Below are 18,465 nucleotides of genomic sequence, written 5' to 3'. Positions count from 1 at the left end.
TGGCAAAGCGATGACTGACACCAGTTACGTCGTCAAAAAGTATTTGTTGTATAAGAAGCACTTCCGCTTTAAATCAGCAGTTGATTGTTTTGTTTTCCTAGTTAATGGTCCCTTTTATTTTACTTTTACTCTTTCCTTCCTTTCTTTTTTTCTTTTTTTTAGGTCTGCCATTACAATGCTCTGCTAACCTTTATTATGCTGTTCGGATAAAAGTTCGAGAACTTTTCTTGATGGTGGCTTTTTTGTGTTCCTTTTTGCACTCGTGGTACATGCAATGCCGCGTAAACTTCGTGACCATTAAATGTAGGTACCGTAGCCACGGTGCATTGTTCGAGAATTTTGTGCCTTGTGCCGACGCTAAAGTCTTCGGCCTTGAGATGCCGATGCGCAGCTACCCAGAGCTGACGAGCCGCAAACACAGCGAAACACGTGTCCTCGGGTGCTGTCGCATCGTTCCATGAGTATCTGTTCTCAGCGTGCAGCCATAGAAGCCATCTTAATCTGTAATTTTGAATTTCACACACGTCTAGTGTCATCTACTTGTTTCTTTAATGGCGGTTTCGTTTCTGGTGATATCATCCGCGATGATGATTGGCATACTGCGTGCTATGCGGTCAAGAGCGCCCCCTGTTAGTGCCTACAAATCCGGGCCCTTAGGCACACAAGCCACGCCCATGTTGAAAAGGTTTCTTATTTACGATCGTAGCTCTACTACCAATAACCAGGATCGCTCGCGCCTCATGCTGGTAGCTCTGCCGATGTGTCTAATTTGGTATATTCCCTTGTTTTTGCTACCAGTTTAGGTATACCTTGGTAATCCGCGAAAACCCGTCTAGCCTCCCTCTGCGTCCTGCTGACTAGCAGACGGATATACGCAGCAGGGCTTGGGGTGCGCGAACGCACATGCCGGATAGCAGCGACTTCGCGACGAGGTCACGTGATAGAGCCGAGTCACGTGGGGCTCCGCTCATGGTGGATAAAAGGTGTGCCTCGCCGTGCACTTCTCTCCTTCCCGCTGTCATTCTCCTTTGATATCGCACACGGTGATTGCCACGAGCGTTATGGCTCGGCGGAAGCAGTGTAAAGTTTATCTCTTCTGCCGACCCAGCAATGCACCTAATTGGATCCAACGCATCGTACCGTTGCCTTCGAAGCAGCTTCAGCACTGGGTTGTCTACTTTATTTTCACTGACGGGACCGTTCTGGAGTGTGAGGGACAGGAACACACTACCACTCAGAAAATCCTGGGGAATGCAAGGCTGACAAGTTACAGCGATGTAGAGCCTCTCCTAAAATACATGGTGAGACATTAGTCGTGCCATATTGAAATGCGAAAGCACTTTAGATGCTCGTTTTTCTTTCTTTTTTTCCCCGCTATATGTAAGCGTCGTCCATTTCGTCCTTTTCCGACTTAACAACCGCTCAAACTGAATAGGATGCTACCGTCGTCGCACTTTCACTATCTGAAGTGTGCCCGCTATATCAGGTACTAACACAAGAACTTATTACGGAAGAAGCTTTCCTATTCGCATATCGTCCCCCCCCCCCCATAATGTTCTCCCGCGGTGTCAATACCGCACGTGGGAACACCTTCTCCCTGGTTCATTCCGAAGAATTCGGGAGAATACGCAAAGCAGTATTCACCTTTTCTCGATCACCTTTGAAGTTATACATTAAGAATCTAAAACCGCGAGCAATATGTTACGCTTACAGTACTTTGGGTTCGTACGCTGGTGACACGTTTTCTGTGACAATGCAAAGCTTTTAAGGGGCATCATACCTGTCCCGTTGGCATGCATTTTCTATGGGAGAAACAATCATATTTTTCTCGGCAACTAATGTACCGACTTCAACGGGACCGGTCTTATCTGATAGCTCTTCACAATAGATATCGATATGAGTTACCAAAATATGTGTATAGTGGATTAAAAACAATTAAAAAAAACCGTGTGTATAGTGTGTCTAATGACGTTACGCAAAATCTGAAATGCTAGTCGCCCAACACTTTTCCGACAGTTTTCCGACTTGGGATAACGTCCATTTCAAGTTTTCAACATGAACAGATGTCTTTATCTGCTTCACGCGAGCTTTGCGATGAGCCTTACCAATGCCCAATTGAGTCCGACACTGGCTTAGCTAATCCGAGACGCGGAATGATCGAAGCTTGCGTATACAGTGTTGCTTTTTTTTTTGTATCTTTGTAACACTCGAGCATAATCTATTGCGGAATATCACCTGATGCATCACGTTTACTGAAACGCCAAATCCTCTTCAATGACCAGAGGACAATTTTTCGATGTATTAGCGCTGTTCCACTAGACATACTATTCAGTGCAGTGATGTAGTACATTTGAATTCAAACACGCACACATTGTATTTTTTCTTGTGGTCAGTATATTATCACATGAATTAAGCTGCCTTGCAAGTGTCGCTTAAATTTCTGCGGACACCCGCTTGCACGTGACGCGCACAGCAGCATTTCGGAGACAAAAGAATTGCACCTTTTAACCGTGAGCTCTGCGGAAATAATTGCACTGTTGTTTGCCTCGTTCGTTATAAGTGAAAGTGAATATTGTTATTATGTCTGATAGCACTGCCGCAGCGTGTGCAGTGCGCCCACCGTGTGCTGTCCTATTTCTCCAGGAGGTCATGCAGACGTGCAGAAGTCACGTCGTCCTACAGTTATCAGTCATAAACACTAGAAACGCTCGTCGACGAGGAACTAACCTGCTGTCTTACACAAGACTCCGCACCCTCCTTTTTATCTCCAGTGAAAGACGTTTTAACGCCTTATTTATGGAATATCTTATGCTCCTTGTTCTCGCAGGCACATATCACTACAGGGCATGCCATAAAACATCACTTAAAGCAAAATAGCATAAAGTTGCGATAGTGTGGCCCACTGAAAAGTAATAATCCATAAAATAAGTTCACAATTGGACAACTGTGCGACAGCAGAAGCCAGGCAACCACGGCATGTAGAACCAGCCTTGAAATAACATTGCAAATCTGAAATACCATCATAGAATGTGTGATAGCGTTCAATGTATATTCAACGTAGCAAACATCCGTTCAAAAACAAGTAGAATCAACCATAATTTTATAACGCTATTTCTACGTTGCCTGTTGTTTGTTCTACGTTAACAAAGCGTTCTTCAAATGGCATGAATTACTGTTTATTGTAGGTTGTCTGTTTCTCCCCGTTCCTACTACGCTACTTTAAATCTCCACTTCTGCTGGCGCAAAAGCGCAGGCATCTCCAAACCTGACTGTGCTCAAATACAACAATAAAAATGTGTAATAGTGAATATCCTATAAGATAAGATAATGAGGAGTCATGACCGTTTATGTGCTCGTTAAAACAAAATCTTAAATGAATTAGTGAAACATGTAAAAAAGATAATCACTGATAACGGTCATAATAATACTAATCAAACGAACGAACGATCGCTGCGTCTCTCCAGAACGGGGAGGATATATATTTATTGAATGGAAAGGTGTCCAGAACGGTCATCCCTAAAGGATGACCAACAAACATGGGTCACTTCATCTAGTGGGATAGGAGCCCAAACAGTGTCATAAATTGGCTTAAAAATTATACACTTTACAACCATTGGGAACACACGAATGAAAATGTACTACCGCAGCTTCTTTCGTAGTAAGTGGCGTGACGTGGAAGCAGCCTTGCACTGGCAGGTCCGAGCGTCGATATGGGGTCTCAAAACGCCTCACCGAGTAGAGGGGATATATTTATTAGAACAAATAACAAAAGGAGGAAAGGTTTGCCAAACTCTGTGTTGACTTGGCATAAAAATCTAAAAAAAATAATAGAAATAAAAAGGGAAGAAAAGGAGTAATAGTTCCTCGGAATACATTGCGCGTATGATGATGGTGAACTTCACCCCAACGCTGCAGGCAAGCTGATGAAGGCTTATTTACATTTTAAAAACTGGACACCTAAACTGATTGATTGATTTTAAAAGAAAAAAATGGAGATGGTAGTCTCGAGCCACTCGGGACTGGCTACTCCAGGACGCGTTATTAATAAAAGAAAGGGAAACTACACTAACCTCGACGCTTTGAAACGCACCTAAACTAACTTCCACGATCTAAATACATCTAACTAAAAAATACTGTGCTAATAAAACAAATCCAAAACAAAATTCACATCAACGTGACAATGGCAACGTGCAAACCGCTGTAACCGTAATGTTACACGCGCTTTTAAATTCCTAATAAATGGCTGCTGTAGACACTTGAACAGATGAAGCCTGCTTCACGTTTTGTTATGAATTTTGCGTTATTATTGTGTAATGTTAGCAAGTGGCGAGTTTACTTTTCAGGTTTGCTCCTGCCGAACGAGTTAGGTCTGAATTTCTCCATTTCAAGATCATTGGGGTTACGAAATGCATTTCCCTCATGATAAACGACCGCGCCATCGACAAGTATAAGCTCTTGCCAAACGTGGTATACGTGATATGTTTCGTGCTATCTGTGCCTCACTCACTGCACCTCGAGTGTTTTCAGACAGGTCCTTCTATTGTTGCCTTTACTTCAGTCTTTCTAGTGTGGCGCCAACGGAGAAATATGTCTGGAAATCGTCAGCCATGCTGTAGCGCGCTACTTCCTACCCGTATGATGATGATATGTGATGACTGTCTTACCCAATAATATGCATAACACGTCAGAGACGAATAGGACAAACAAACGTTTTATGAAGCTCACGAGCGCCTTCCTGCTCGCCATTTTCTTTTGGTGCGGTAAATTTTCACTTCCATTGCTTGGATTGGCTTATATATTTAAAAAAAAAGAAAGAAAAATACCTCTATTCACGTTTTCCATGTAGGTAATACATAATTCGATTTCAATATTGTAAGAAACGAACTGTGTGCATCAACACTCAGCGGAGAACCTGCGTACTTTTTCGTATTTTCGTCCTCCAAATACTGGTAGGGGTGCACGTAACATGCTTCCTCCGTCCTCCGTCCTCAAGACGTTAAGTGACGTGCTATTGCATTTGAGTCGTTCTGCGTTGCACGTAGCGAGTGTCGTTTGTGTTTTGTCGTGTTGTAGCGAGTGTCGTTTCAGCATCCTCGTTCTAAATTTTTGTACACCGAATGTTTTTATGCACTAGCTCTTCAAAGATGTCTCCGAAGCTTGGAATAGAGGTTCACATCAATGCAAATTATAAGCTTTAGGCATTACTTTTGGCGAAGTTACAAACCCCCTTCATGTCAGATTTCCATTACTTATAAAACACCAGTAAATATAGATAGCAGCACTCGTCGGCGTGTAAGTTCTGCTCATGCGGCGCTTTTTGTGTCTTTTTCTGAGAACCCTAGTAATGAACTGTCTCACTTTACACGCAGAAACTATTGAAGGATGGTGCTTGTACCTCGAAAGAAGAAATCAGAGAAGTGGTGGACGACATGAACAAGAATAGCGAGAAGTATGACACTCTCCACAACAACTGCCAGCAGTGGGTCAAAATGCTGCTCAGAAGGCTGGAAATACATGTGTCTGCCATCGATGCAAAACAAGCCGCTGTCATTGCAGGTGCTACAGGTTTAGGAGCCTCCGGTGCAATTCTAGCCGTACTTGGAACTGGAGCTGTGGGTGCAGGTGCAGCTCCTGCTGTGGGTGTTGCAGCTGTTGCTACAGGCGCAGTTGCATCTGTAGGTCTAGCAGCAACCCTTTTCAGAAGTCGATAATAATAAGAATAAAGACCTTCAGGGTGGCTTGCCTCGAAATGTCCCCGGAAGAAACCTCTCCGACAGAAATGCCCGCGGAAAAAATGTTCCCAGGTTAAATGCCCCCTGAGGAACATTCACGTTTGGTACTCGTGTACTGGTTAATTGGCTTCCGACATTGACTGTTTACTAGAACAATGTGAATATTCGAACATCTTGAATACCGAAGCGAGCAATCGTGTATCCTATTCCACTTCTGAATCAAATAGAAAATCCACGTTCGAATTCCGAATCGAACTGATGTTTCTTTTAAACCGAATATAATTGAATAGTCCCGAAGCTGCACACGTGCCGAAAGCCAAAAGCCTGAAAAATCACAAGACAGAGCCGTCAGAAGATCAAAGAATAAGAAGTGTCAAAATATAATTGCCAAAGAGGCAGAAGACCGAAGGGGAGCACCCCATCACTGAAGGGGATTGCTCTTTTCGTCAGCTGAGGATAAAGTTTTCGGGCTCTTCTATTACAAATCAAATCGTTGGAATACATAGCATGTGGAGAGAGAGAGAGAGAGAAATGCCATATTCAATAATATGTTTATACAAAAGAAAGTACCTGGTGGGTGAATGCCAGTGAATGACTTATGTCACCCACTGAATGAATTGGTGAGGATATGGTGTCGCTCTGGGCATTCGGTAACACGAACATGATTGCATTTGTGCACAGCAAACACCTTCAATAACACAGTGTTTCATCTGTCTTTCCCTTTATACTTGAAAGAAAATTACCGAACGGGAAGCCGGGTGTTATGGTTTACTCGTTGTATTAAATGCTGCTGCTTGAAATGCTGGATCAGAGGTCATTCAACATCTGCAAAGTTCTCGGCCCATGGAGTAACCCTGGACACCAGTGCCGTGCACTTGGCGCTCTTCTTTCCTTTCTGAGGGCCACCGGCCTCCTTCACGAACTGTAGGGATTTCCTTCCCTCGTCATCCTTTCATGTGAACCTTTTTGGAATGGGGTAGGGTCCTGCACTCAACGCAGGGAAACATCCCACATCATCATCATCCATTCATCTATGTTGTTGTTGTTGTATTAATTCCAAGCAAGCCTGTCGTACTTAATTTGTAGAGCTATTTTTTTATTGCAGTTGGAATGACAGTTTTCATATCTTGGGTTTCATTTGTTACCTTTCTGTAATACAGGTTTCTGGCTTTTCGACCTTCTGACGATTCGGTGTTTTGATTTTTCAGCCTTCGTTTCGGCCTCCTGATAATTCGGCCGACTGAGTTTCGGACTTATGACTGAACTTGCCCATTGTGAACATGGCCATGACACAGTGCTTGCAGCTTCGCATATCTCACTTGTTTCTTTCATCACTTTGTTATGAGATGACTAATGCTTTGCCAATTCAACACGAACATACTTTGTAACAAGTACTTGGAACTTTGGAATAACATTGCAAAGCATATGTACTCGTATGCACTTCCTTTAATCACTTCAGGAGTATTTCCCCCGTAACATATCTCAGCAGATGCAGCATGTCATGTAGGTAACACACTTTTGGCACTGTATTTGCTTGGTATGTCCAACAGGCAGAGATATCAAAACTTTCTGCCAAAATGGTGTGCCACATGTCCGTGTAAAGACGAGTCGCTTAGATAGGATAGGTATATCATCTTGATGTTGAATGCCAGAAGTTAATGTTTGACAACATATGTATATGTCATGGGTTAAATAGAGCAGTATATCATACACATCAGAAGAATGCCAACGCTTCAGTGCTTTACCTTTACGTGTTATTCCAGTGCTTACTCTCCCTTCTATTGGAATTATGTATTTCGGAATCAATTTTTGTATTATTGAATTTTAATTTGGCAATCCTTTCACATGTCTTGTGACAGACAGGTTAGCTATGTAAGCAGTGTTTATGTGCCTCTCACAACCTGCATCTTTATGCAAAGATACTCCAAAAGCCGGGAGACGACATAACTAGACAAAAAAGTAGAGAACTCAGAGTTAACATAACAAAATAACAAGCTTTACTCGGACGTTTCATCCATCATGCGACGGACATCATCAGTGTCACACTGAATGAGAGATTGCACAACCGATCGCTATTTAAGGAGATGGGAGTATTGTTGAGGGAGGGGACACGTTTTTCATTTCAAACCGAGGGGTCACCGCGTATGTGCCAAGACTCTAGAAGCTTCCTGTGTCCCCATTTTTGTTCTCTCTTGTTATGTTAAGTTGGAGTTCTCTACTTTTTTTGTCTGCATTTTTATGTCTGAGGCTCTTTTTGTGGCAAGGGTGCCGGCAACATGGCACATGTTCACAAAAATACAGAACCAGATACACACACACACACACACACAAATTGTAGCATAACACAGTCCCAATCATTTTGTCGTGTCCTTCTTGCTGTGCCGTCTGTTCTACATTTGACTTTTTTGGGTTTTTTTTCGTGTGTAGTTTCCGCATTTTAAGCTCAAGAGCAGTTGCTCTACAGGATGCTGAGAACATGTGAAGCATACATTTTCTCATTCTCACATTATGCGGTAAGCAGTGTGAAATACAACTCAAAAGGAATTTAATGAGAGACAACTTGTAACGAAGATTAGTGTGGGAACATTGCAAAGCAAAAATAACTCTAAACCATAATGGATTCCTATCCTATTTAATGGTACAGTATCAGATGAAAGTTATTCAAATAATATTAAAGAAGCAACCGTGCAAATTATCAGTCAAACAGTGAAGCTGGCTGCAGTACACTACAATGTGTCACATGTAACAATATCAGTGTTTCCAAAACTGACACGTAAACCTTGGGAGGCCGCAATAGTCAAAGAGGGGGTTACACCGAAAGAAAAAGCAGATGAAGTGAACGCAATATGCGACAAAACCAAGGAAACTACCTCGCTACAACTGCAATATATTGAAGTTGTTTAAAAAATAGAAGTTCAGTTCAGCGCACAAACACTCGGAAACCGAGCTAACGTGCTTTCCGTCAGGTCCGTCGCATTATTTATCACTGCATCATGACGAGGCCCCGGAACCTACAGCATACTTCACTTGCGCAGTGTAGTATAACATTTATATTATTGTATATGTGTCAGGGAACACACACGCACACATGAATAGACGAGAAAAGATATCTGTCGCACACACAGCCATCCCGAAAACCAGGGCGTCGGAGCGAACCGAAAACCGGAACCGAAAAAAACGCTATTTTGGTGCGAACCAGAACGGAATCGAAACCGTATACGCTTTTTTGCTCAGGTGGGAAACTGAAAAATATATTTAACGGTTTTCGGTCCAAGAAAAAACTTCGCCGGTTTGGACTACGGATAGGCGAACGAAACAGACGTCGTGTGCTCTGAGGTCATACTATAGTCTAAACTATACGAGGGTTACGGTTACGGTGGAATGGATTAGGATTAGGACAATTAAAGGTCGCCTATTCCGATATTTTCGTAGTAAAGGACATCACAAGTACATTAAAATTCTTTCAAAGATTATACGTAGAAGATTATAACAATTCTTACCATAGGAACTATCAAACGGCACCGAATGAAGTGAATGAAAGTAACGAGGTTGAACTCTTCAATAGACTCAATAGTAAAAAAGATGACGACATCGCAATACCATTCGTGTTCTATTGAATCGATCAATCTTTGACAAGGGGTAAACAGGACACTGGTCTCATGTTATCTATACAATTTCGAGGTATAAGAAAACAGATCCCCCTGTCTTTTACATTGCAGGCCCAGATGGCGTAGAAGAAGAGGGCACATATTATGCAAACGAATTGCAACCCGTTATCAAAGAGGCTGGTGACCCATATCCAGTTGAAAAAATTATATCCAGTAAGAAAATTGATGGAGTCACTCATTATAAAGTGAAGTGGGCTGGTTATGACGATTCATTTAATTCGTGGGTTCCAGTGCAAGATGTTGCCAGGCTCTGAGTTTTATATGTACCTCCTATCCAATGATTGTACCGAATTATATGCAACAAATACACTGGACAACTTTACAGTTGCTTTGAATGCACCCCTACAACTGAGTGGAAAGTATGAAGTTGGATTATCCATCTGTAATCTAGATGGGTAGAAATCCAGCGAACCGGTAGAGATGTAGGAAGGGAGTTGCCTCGGGACAGAAGCCGCGGACGAAGAAGCGGCGGCTTCTGTCCTGAAGCAACTCCCTTCCTCCATCTGTAATCTATTCTACAATATACCGCGGACTGATGACAGTGTCATGCAGGTTGATTACAAAGACTTTGCTGAGGTTCGCAAGACTATCGTCGTTAAAAACCATAGAAACGGCCCTTCTAGAGCTTTTTGAAGACTTGAACAGTTCTTTCAATTATATCGAGGAGAGATATGTATTCAGTTTGCCACCTTCTATTCGGTCAATTAAATTTATAGATGAAAACCTGCAAGGGGCTATTGGAGTGTCATCAATTCAAGGCGATACTATAAGAGGTTCTAAGGTGCCTCGTCAGGACACATTCCTTGGAGAGGAAATCACTTCGCAGCTATGCATACTAGAAGAAATTTCTATTCTTACTTCAACTGGCTTGATCGCATTCATTCCAGGTTGTTCTATCAAGACCACATTAAATCGTTTTTTTAGAACACACAAAATTGAAGCAAGCGTAACATTCCGAGAGAATAGTTATAGATTGTCACAGTCATTACACAGTCTCTTTGCTATTCCAGAACAGCTCAAGAATCTCCTCAGATTAAATAATTTTAATATAAAAGATGATACAGCCCACTACTATGGAGATCCATTTGAACACGCTTATGACTTGATTATAGAGAAAGAAGTACTTGTTACAAAAAGAATAACTATTCCACCAGATCATTATGAAACTCCGAAATACTGCTACATACAATCAACAATCAATTAGAGGGCAAAGCTCTACTCACATATAGTAATGACAGAAAGCTCTGCACTATCAACCCAATTGATGGTGTTACCATTCATCTATCAGAATACCTCTCTAATATGGTGGGTTTTGCACCACTTACAACTTTTGCGAGCAGTACAAGTGGAAACATGCACCTGAGACTTACACCATTATTTCATCATTTTATAGTTTATTGCGATATTATCGAATCATCACACTTGGGTGCAAATAAGTTTCCGATATTAAAATTAGTTCCATACTCTGCAAAGGAAGACAATATCATTCATTACGCTTTCCAAAACATGTAATATTTTAAGCTATTGCATAATGAAATAAATTTCATTCCAATTAAGCTGTGTCACGACTCTGGTCGACCTCTCCACTTCAAAGGACCAGGCAAAACAGCTCTAGCTCTAAATTTTAGACATGTTTCTTAAAGAAATCCCGGAAATCCACTACGGTCACGGACTTGGCAATCTTACGCCATACCCGGCACCAATGTTTCAGAGGGGCAGTGGATTCTTTAAATCATTGCGCAAGTTTGCATTACCAGTCCTGCGACGAGCACATCCATACGTTACTAAGACCGCAATGAATGCAGCAAAAAACCTGGCACGAACACTATCAGATGGTCAACATTTGAAAGAAGCCATTAGAAGCAGTGCATCCGAGCTTAAGGCGCAAGTCTTAAAAGATTTCGCTGGCGGCGGTGGGAGACGGAGGAAAAGAAGAAGAAAAGACGTCTTTGACAAGCAACCCAATTAGAGTGAGGAATAAATATTTTCGTCAACACTGGCGTCCGTTTGTCTGACTGGATAGTAAAAATGAGCAGTCCAAGATAGGGCAAAACGGGAAATAAGGCAAGATAATTGATTGCAGTGGGGATAAGTCAAAGCGGCACAGGACCGCCCACTTAAAAAAAAAGCTGTTAGAACCGGCGCATCGACACGTGAGGTCGCGACATAAAGAGATAACTGATTGCAGTTGGGATAAGTCAAAGCGACACAGGACCACCCACTTAAAAAAAAAGCCGTTAGAACCGGCGCATCGACACGTGAGGTCGCGACATAAAGAGATAACTGATTGCAGTGGGGATAAGCCAAAGCGACACAGGACCGCCCACTTAAAAAAAAGCCGTGAGAACCGGCGCATCGACACGTGAGGTCGCGACATAAAGAGATAACTGATTGCAGTGGGGATAAGTCAAAGCGACACAGGACCGCCCACTTAAAAAAAAGCCGTTAGAACCGGCGCATCGACACGTGAGGTCGCGACATAAAGAGACAACTGATTGCACTGGGGATAAGTCAAAGCGACACAGGACCGCCCACTTAAAAAAAAGCCGTTAGAACCGGCGCATCGACACGTGAGGTCGCGACATAAAGAGATAACTGATTGCAGTGGGGATAAGTCAAAGCGACACAGGACCGCCCACTTAAAAAAAAGCCGTTAGAACCGGCGCATCGACACGTGAGGTCGCGACATAAAGAGATAACTGATTGCAGTGGGGATAAGTCAAAGCGACACAGGACCGCCCACTTAAAAAAAAAAGCCGTGAGAACCGGCGCATCGACACGTGAGGTCGCGACATAAAGAGATAACTGATTGCAGTGGGGATAAGTCAAAGCGACACAGGACCGCCCACTTAAAAAAAAAGCCGTTAGAACCGGCGCATCGACACGTGAGGTCGCGACATAAAGAGATAACTGATTGCAGTGGGGATAAGTCAAAGCGACACAGGACCGCCCACTTAAAAAAAAAGCCGTTAGAACCGGCGCATCGACACGTGAGGTCGCGACATAAAGAGATAACTGATTGCAGTGGGGATAAGTCAAAGCGACACAGGACCGCCCACTTAAAAAAAAAAGCGGTTAGAACCGGCGCATCGACACGTGAGGTCGCGACATAAAGAGATAACTGATTGCAGTGGGGATAAGTCAAAGCGACATAGGACCGCCCACATAAAAAAAAAACCGTTAGAACCGGCGCATCGACACGTGAGGTCGCGACATAAAGAGATAAGTGATTGCAGTGGGGATAAGTCAAAGCGACACAGGACCGCCCACTTAAAAAAAGCCGTTAGAACCGGCGCATCGACACGCGAGGTCGCGACATAAAGAGATAACTGATTGCAGTGGGGATAAGTCAAAGCGACACAGGACCGCCCACTTAAAAAAAGCCGTTAGAACCGGCGCATCGACACGTGAGGTCGCGACATAAAGAGATAACTGATTGCAGTGGGGATAAGTCAAAGCGACACAGGACCGCCCACTTAAAAAAAAGCCGTTAGAACCGGCGCATCGACAGGTGAGGTCGCGACATAAAGAGATAACTGATTGCAGTGGGGATAAGTCAAAGCGACACAGGACCGCCCACTTAAAAAAAGCCGTTAGAACCGGCGCATCGACACGTGAGGTCGCGACATAAAGAGACAACTGACTGCACTGGGGATAAGTCAAAGCGACACAGGACCGCCCACTTAAAAAAAAAGCCGTTAGAACCGGCGCATCGACACGTGAGGTCGCGACATAAACTGATTGCAGTGGGGATAAGTCAAAGCGACACAGTACCGCCCACTTAAAAAAAAAGCCGTTAGAACCGGCGCATCGACACGTGAGGTCGCGACATAAACTGATTGCAGTGGGGATAAGTCAAAGCGACACAGGACCGCCCACTTAAAAAAAAAAGCCGTTAGAACCGGCGCATCCACACGTGAGGTCGCGACATAAAGAGACAACTGATTGCAGTGGGGATAAGTCAAAGCGACACAGGACCGCCCACTTAAAAAAAAAGCCGTTAGAACCGGCGCATCGACACGTCAGGTCGCGACATAAAGAGACAACTGACTGCACTGGGGATAAGTCAAAGCGACACAGGACCGCCCACTTAAAAAAAAAGCCGTTAGAACCGGCGCATCGACACGTGAGGTCGCGACATAAAGAGATAACTGATTGCAGTGGGGATAAGTCAAAGCGACACAGGACCGCCCACTTAAAAAAAAAGCCGTTAGAACCGGCGCATCGACACGTGAGGTCGCGACATAAAGAGATAACTGATTGCAGTGGGGATAAGTCAAAGCGACACAGGACCGCCCACTTAAAAAAAAAGCCGTTAGAACCGGCGCATCGACACGTGAGGTCGCGACATAAAGAGATAACTGATTGCAGTGGGGATAAGTCAAAGCGACACAGGACAGCCCACTTAAAAAAAAAAGCCGTTAGAACCGGCGCATCGACACGTGAGGTCGCGACACAAAGAGATAACTGATTGCAGTGGGGATAAGTCAAAGCGACACAGGACCGCAAACTTAAAAAAAAAGCCGTTAGAACCGGCGCATTGACACGTGAGGTCGCGACATAAAGAGATAACTGATTGCAGTGGGGATAAGTCAAAGCGACACAGGACCGCCCACTTAAAAAAAAAAAGCCGTTAGAACCGGCGCATCGACACGTGAGGTCGCGACATAAACTGATTGCAGTGGGGATAAGTCAAAGCGACACAGGACCGCCCACTTAAAAAAAAAGCCGTTAGAACCGGCGCATCGACACGTGAGGTCGCGACATAAAGAGATAACTGATTGCAGTGGGGATAAGTCAAAGCGACACAGGACCGCCCACTTAAAAAAAAAAGCCGTTAGAACCGGCGCATCGACACGTGAGGTCGCGACATAAAGATATAACTGATTGCAGTGGGGATAAGTCAAAGCGACACAGGACCGCCCACTTAAAAAAAAAGCCGTTAGAACCGGCGCATCGACACGTGAGGTCGCGACATAAAGAGATAACTGATTGCAGTGGGGATAAGTCAAAGCGACACAGGACCGCCCACTTAAAAAAAAGGCGTTAGAACCGGCGCATCGACACGTGAGGTCGCGACATAAAGAGATAACTGATTGCAGTGGGGATAAGTCAAAGCGACACACGACCGCCCACTTAAAAAAAAAAAGCCGTTAGAACCGGCGCATCGACACGTGAGATCGCGACATAAAGAGATAACTGATTGCAGTGGGGATAAGTCAAAGCGACACAGGACCGCCCACTTAAAAAAAAGCCGTTAGAACCGGCGCATCGACACGTGAGGTCGCGACATAAAGAGATAACTGATTGCAGTGGGATAAGTCAAAGCGACACAGGACCGCCCAGTTTAAAAAAAAGCCGTTAGAACCGGCGCATCGACACGTGAGGTCGCGACATAAAGAGATAACTGATTGCAGTGGGGATAAGTCAAAGCGACACAGGACCGCCCACTTAAAAAAAAAGTCGTTAGAACCGGCGCATCGACACGTGAGGTCGCGACATAAAGAGATAACTGATTGCAGTGGGGATAAGTCAAAGCGACACAGGACCGCCCACTTAAAAAAAAGCCGTTAGAATCGGCGCATCGACACGTGAGGTCGCGACATAAACTGATTGCAGTGGGGATAAGTCAAAGCGACACAGGACCGCCCACTTAAAAAAAAAAGCCGTTAGAACCGGCGCATCGACACGTGAGGTCGCGACATAAAGAGATAACTGATTGCAGTGGGGATAAGTCAAAGCGACACAGGACCGCCCACTTAAAAAAAAAAGCCGTTAGAACCGGCGCATCGACACGTGAGGTCGCGACATAAAGAGATAACTGATTGCAGTGGGGATAAGTCAAAGCGACACAGGACCACCCACTTAAAAAAAAAGCCGTTAGAACCGGCGCATCGACACGTGAGGTCGCGACATAAAGAGATAACTGATTGCAGTGGGGATAAGTCAAAGCGACACAGGACCGCCCACTTAAAAAAAAAGCCGTTAGAACCGGCGCATCGACACGTGAGGTCGCGACATAAAGAGATAACTGATTGCAGTGGGGATAAGTCAAAGCGACACAGGACCGCCCACTTAAAAAAAAAGCCGTTAGAACCGGCGCATCGACACGTGAGGTCGCGACATAAAGAGATAACTGATTGCAGTGGGGATAAGTCAAAGCGACACAGGACCGCCCACTTAAAAAAAAAAACCCGTTAGAACCGGCGCATCGACACGTGAGGTCGCGACATAAAGAGATAACTGATTGCAGTGGGGATAAGTCAAAGCGACACAGGACCGCCCACTTAAAAAAAAAGCCGTTAGAACCGGCGCATCGACACGTGAGGTCGCGACATAAAGAGATAACTGATTGCAGTGGGGATAAGTCAAAGCGACACAGGACCGCCCACTTAAAAAAAAGCCGTTAGAACCGGCGCATCGACACGTGAAGTCGCGACATAAAGAGATAACTGATTCCAGTGGGGATAAGTCAAAGCGACACAGGACCGCCCACTTAAAAAAAAAGCCGTTAGAACCGGCGCATCGACACGCCAGGTCGCGACATAAAGAGATAACTGATTGCAGTGGGGATAAGTCAAAGCGACACAGGACCGCCCACTTAAAAAAAAGCCGTTAGAACCGGCGCATCGACACGTGAGGTCGCGACATAAAGAGATAACTGATTGCAGTGGGGATAAGTCAAAGCGACACAGGACCGCCCACTTAAAAAAAAAGCCGTTAGAACCGGCGCATCGACAGGTGAGGTCGCGACATAAAGAGATAACTGATTGCAGTGGGGATAAGTCAAAGCGACACAGGACCGCCCACTTAAAAAAAAGCCGTTAGAACCGGCGCATCGACACGTGAGGTCGCGACATAAAGAGATAACTGATTGCAGTGGGGATAAGTCAAAGCGACACAGGACCGCCCACTTAAAAAAAAAAGCCGTTAGAACCGGCGCATCGACACGTGAGGTCGCGACATAAACTGATTGCAGTGGGGATAAGTCAAAGCGACACAGGACCGCCCACTTAAAAAAAAAGCCGTTAGAACCGGCGCATCGACACGTGAGGTCGCGACATAAAGAGATAACTGATTGCAGTGGGGATAAGTCAAAGCGACACAGGACCGCCCACTTAAAAAAAAGGCCGTTAGAACCGGCGCATCGACACGTGAGGTCGCGACATAAAGAGATAACTGATTGCAGTGGGGATAAGTCAAAGCGACACAGGACCGCCCACTTAAAAAAAAGCCGTTAGAACTGGCGCATCGACACGTGAGGTCGCGACATAAAGAGACAACTGATTGCACTGGGGATAAGTCAAAGCGACACAGGACCGCCCACTTAAAAAAAAAGCCGTTAGAACCGGCGCATCGACACGTGAGGTCGCGACATAAAGAGATAACTGATTGCAGTGGGGATAAGTCAAAGCGACACAGGACCGCCCACTTAAAAAAAAGCCGTTAGAACCGGCGCATCGACACGTGAGGTCGCGACATAAAGAGATAACTGATTGCAGTGGGGATAAGTCAAAGCGACACAGGACCGCCCACTTAAAAAAAAGCCATTGGAACCAGCGCATCGACACGTGAGGTCGCGACATAAAGAGATAACTGATTGCAGTGGGGATAAGTCAAATCGACACAGGACCGCCCACTTAAAAAAAAGCCGTTAGAACCGGCGCATCGACACGTGAGGTCGCGACATAAAGAGATAACTGATTGCAGTGGGGATAAGTCAAAGCGACACAGGACCGCCCACTTAAAAAAAAAGCCGTTAGAACCGGCGCATCGACACGTGAGGTCGCGACATAAAGAGATAACTGATTGCAGTGGGGATAAGTCAAAGCGACACAGGACCGCCCACTTAAAAAAAAGGCCGTTAGAACCGGCGCATCGACACGTGAGGTCGCGACATAAAGAGATAACTGATTGCAGTGGGGATAAGTCAAAGCGACACAGGACCGCCCACTTAAAAAAAAGCCGTTAGAACTGGCGCATCGACACGTGAGGTCGCGACATAAAGAGACAACTGATTGCACTGGGGATAAGTCAAAGCGACACAGGACCGCCCACTTAAAAAAAAGCCGTTAGAACCGGCGCATCGACACGTGAGGTCGCGACATAAAGAGATAACTGATTGCAGTGGGGATAAGTCAAAGCGACACAGGACCGCCCACTTAAAAAAAAGCCATTAGAACCAGCGCATCGACACGTGAGGTCGCGACATAAAGAGATAACTGATTGCAGTGGGGATAAGTCAAATCGACACAGGACCGCCCACTTAAAAAAAAGCCGTTAGAACCGGCGCATCGACACGTGAGGTCGCGACGTAAAGAGATAACTGATTGCAGTGGGGATAAGTCAAAGCGACACAGGACCGCCCACTTAAAAAAAAGCCGTTAGAACCGGCGCATCGACACGTGAGGTCGCGACATAAAGAGATAACTGATTGCAGTGGGGATAAGTCAAAGCGACACAGGACCGCCCACTTAAAAAAAAAAGCCGTTAGAACCGGCGCATCGACACGTGAGGTCGCGACATAAAGAGATAACTGATTGCAGTGGGGATAAGTCAAAGCGACACAGGACCGCCCACTTAAAAAAAAAAAGCCGTTAGAACCGGCGCATCGACAGGTGAGGTCGCGACATAAAGAGATAACTGATTGCAGTGGGGATAAGTCAAAGCGACACAGGACCGCCCACTTAAAAAAAAAGCCGTTAGAACCGGCGCATCGACACGTGAGGTCGCGACATAAACTGATTGCAGTGGGGATAAGTCAAAGCGACACAGGACCGCCCACTTAAAAAAAAAGCCGTTAGAACCGGCGCATCGAGACGTGAGGTCGCGACATAAAGACATAACTGATTGCAGTGGGGATAAGTCAAAGCGACACAGGACCGCCCACTTAAAAAAAAAAGCCGTTAGAACCGGCGCATCGACACGTGAGGTCGCGACATAAAGAGATAACTGATTGCAGTGGGGATAAGTCAAAGCGACACAGGACCGCCCACTTAAAAAAAAAGCCGTTAGAACCGGCGCATCGACACGTGAGGTCGCGACATAAAGAGATAACTGATTGC

General features: G+C 45.0%; 1 long non-coding RNA gene across 1 annotated transcript; it reads left to right on the top strand.

Moving 5' to 3' along the window:
• Positions 1-775: 775 nt before the first annotated feature.
• LOC135366467 (uncharacterized) lies at positions 776-5,738 on the top strand. Its single transcript, XR_010414177.1, has 2 exons — positions 776-1,301; positions 5,370-5,738. It is a non-coding gene; the product is annotated as an uncharacterized LOC135366467 (long non-coding RNA).
• The last annotated feature ends 12,727 nt before the right edge of the window (positions 5,739-18,465 follow it).

This window comes from Ornithodoros turicata, chromosome 8 (assembly GCF_037126465.1).
Source record: "Ornithodoros turicata isolate Travis chromosome 8, ASM3712646v1, whole genome shotgun sequence".
NCBI classification, from domain to species: Eukaryota; Metazoa; Arthropoda; class Arachnida; order Ixodida; family Argasidae; genus Ornithodoros; species Ornithodoros turicata.
Note: the sequence above shows the minus strand (reverse complement) of the source record. Positions and strands in the feature narration are given on the sequence as shown.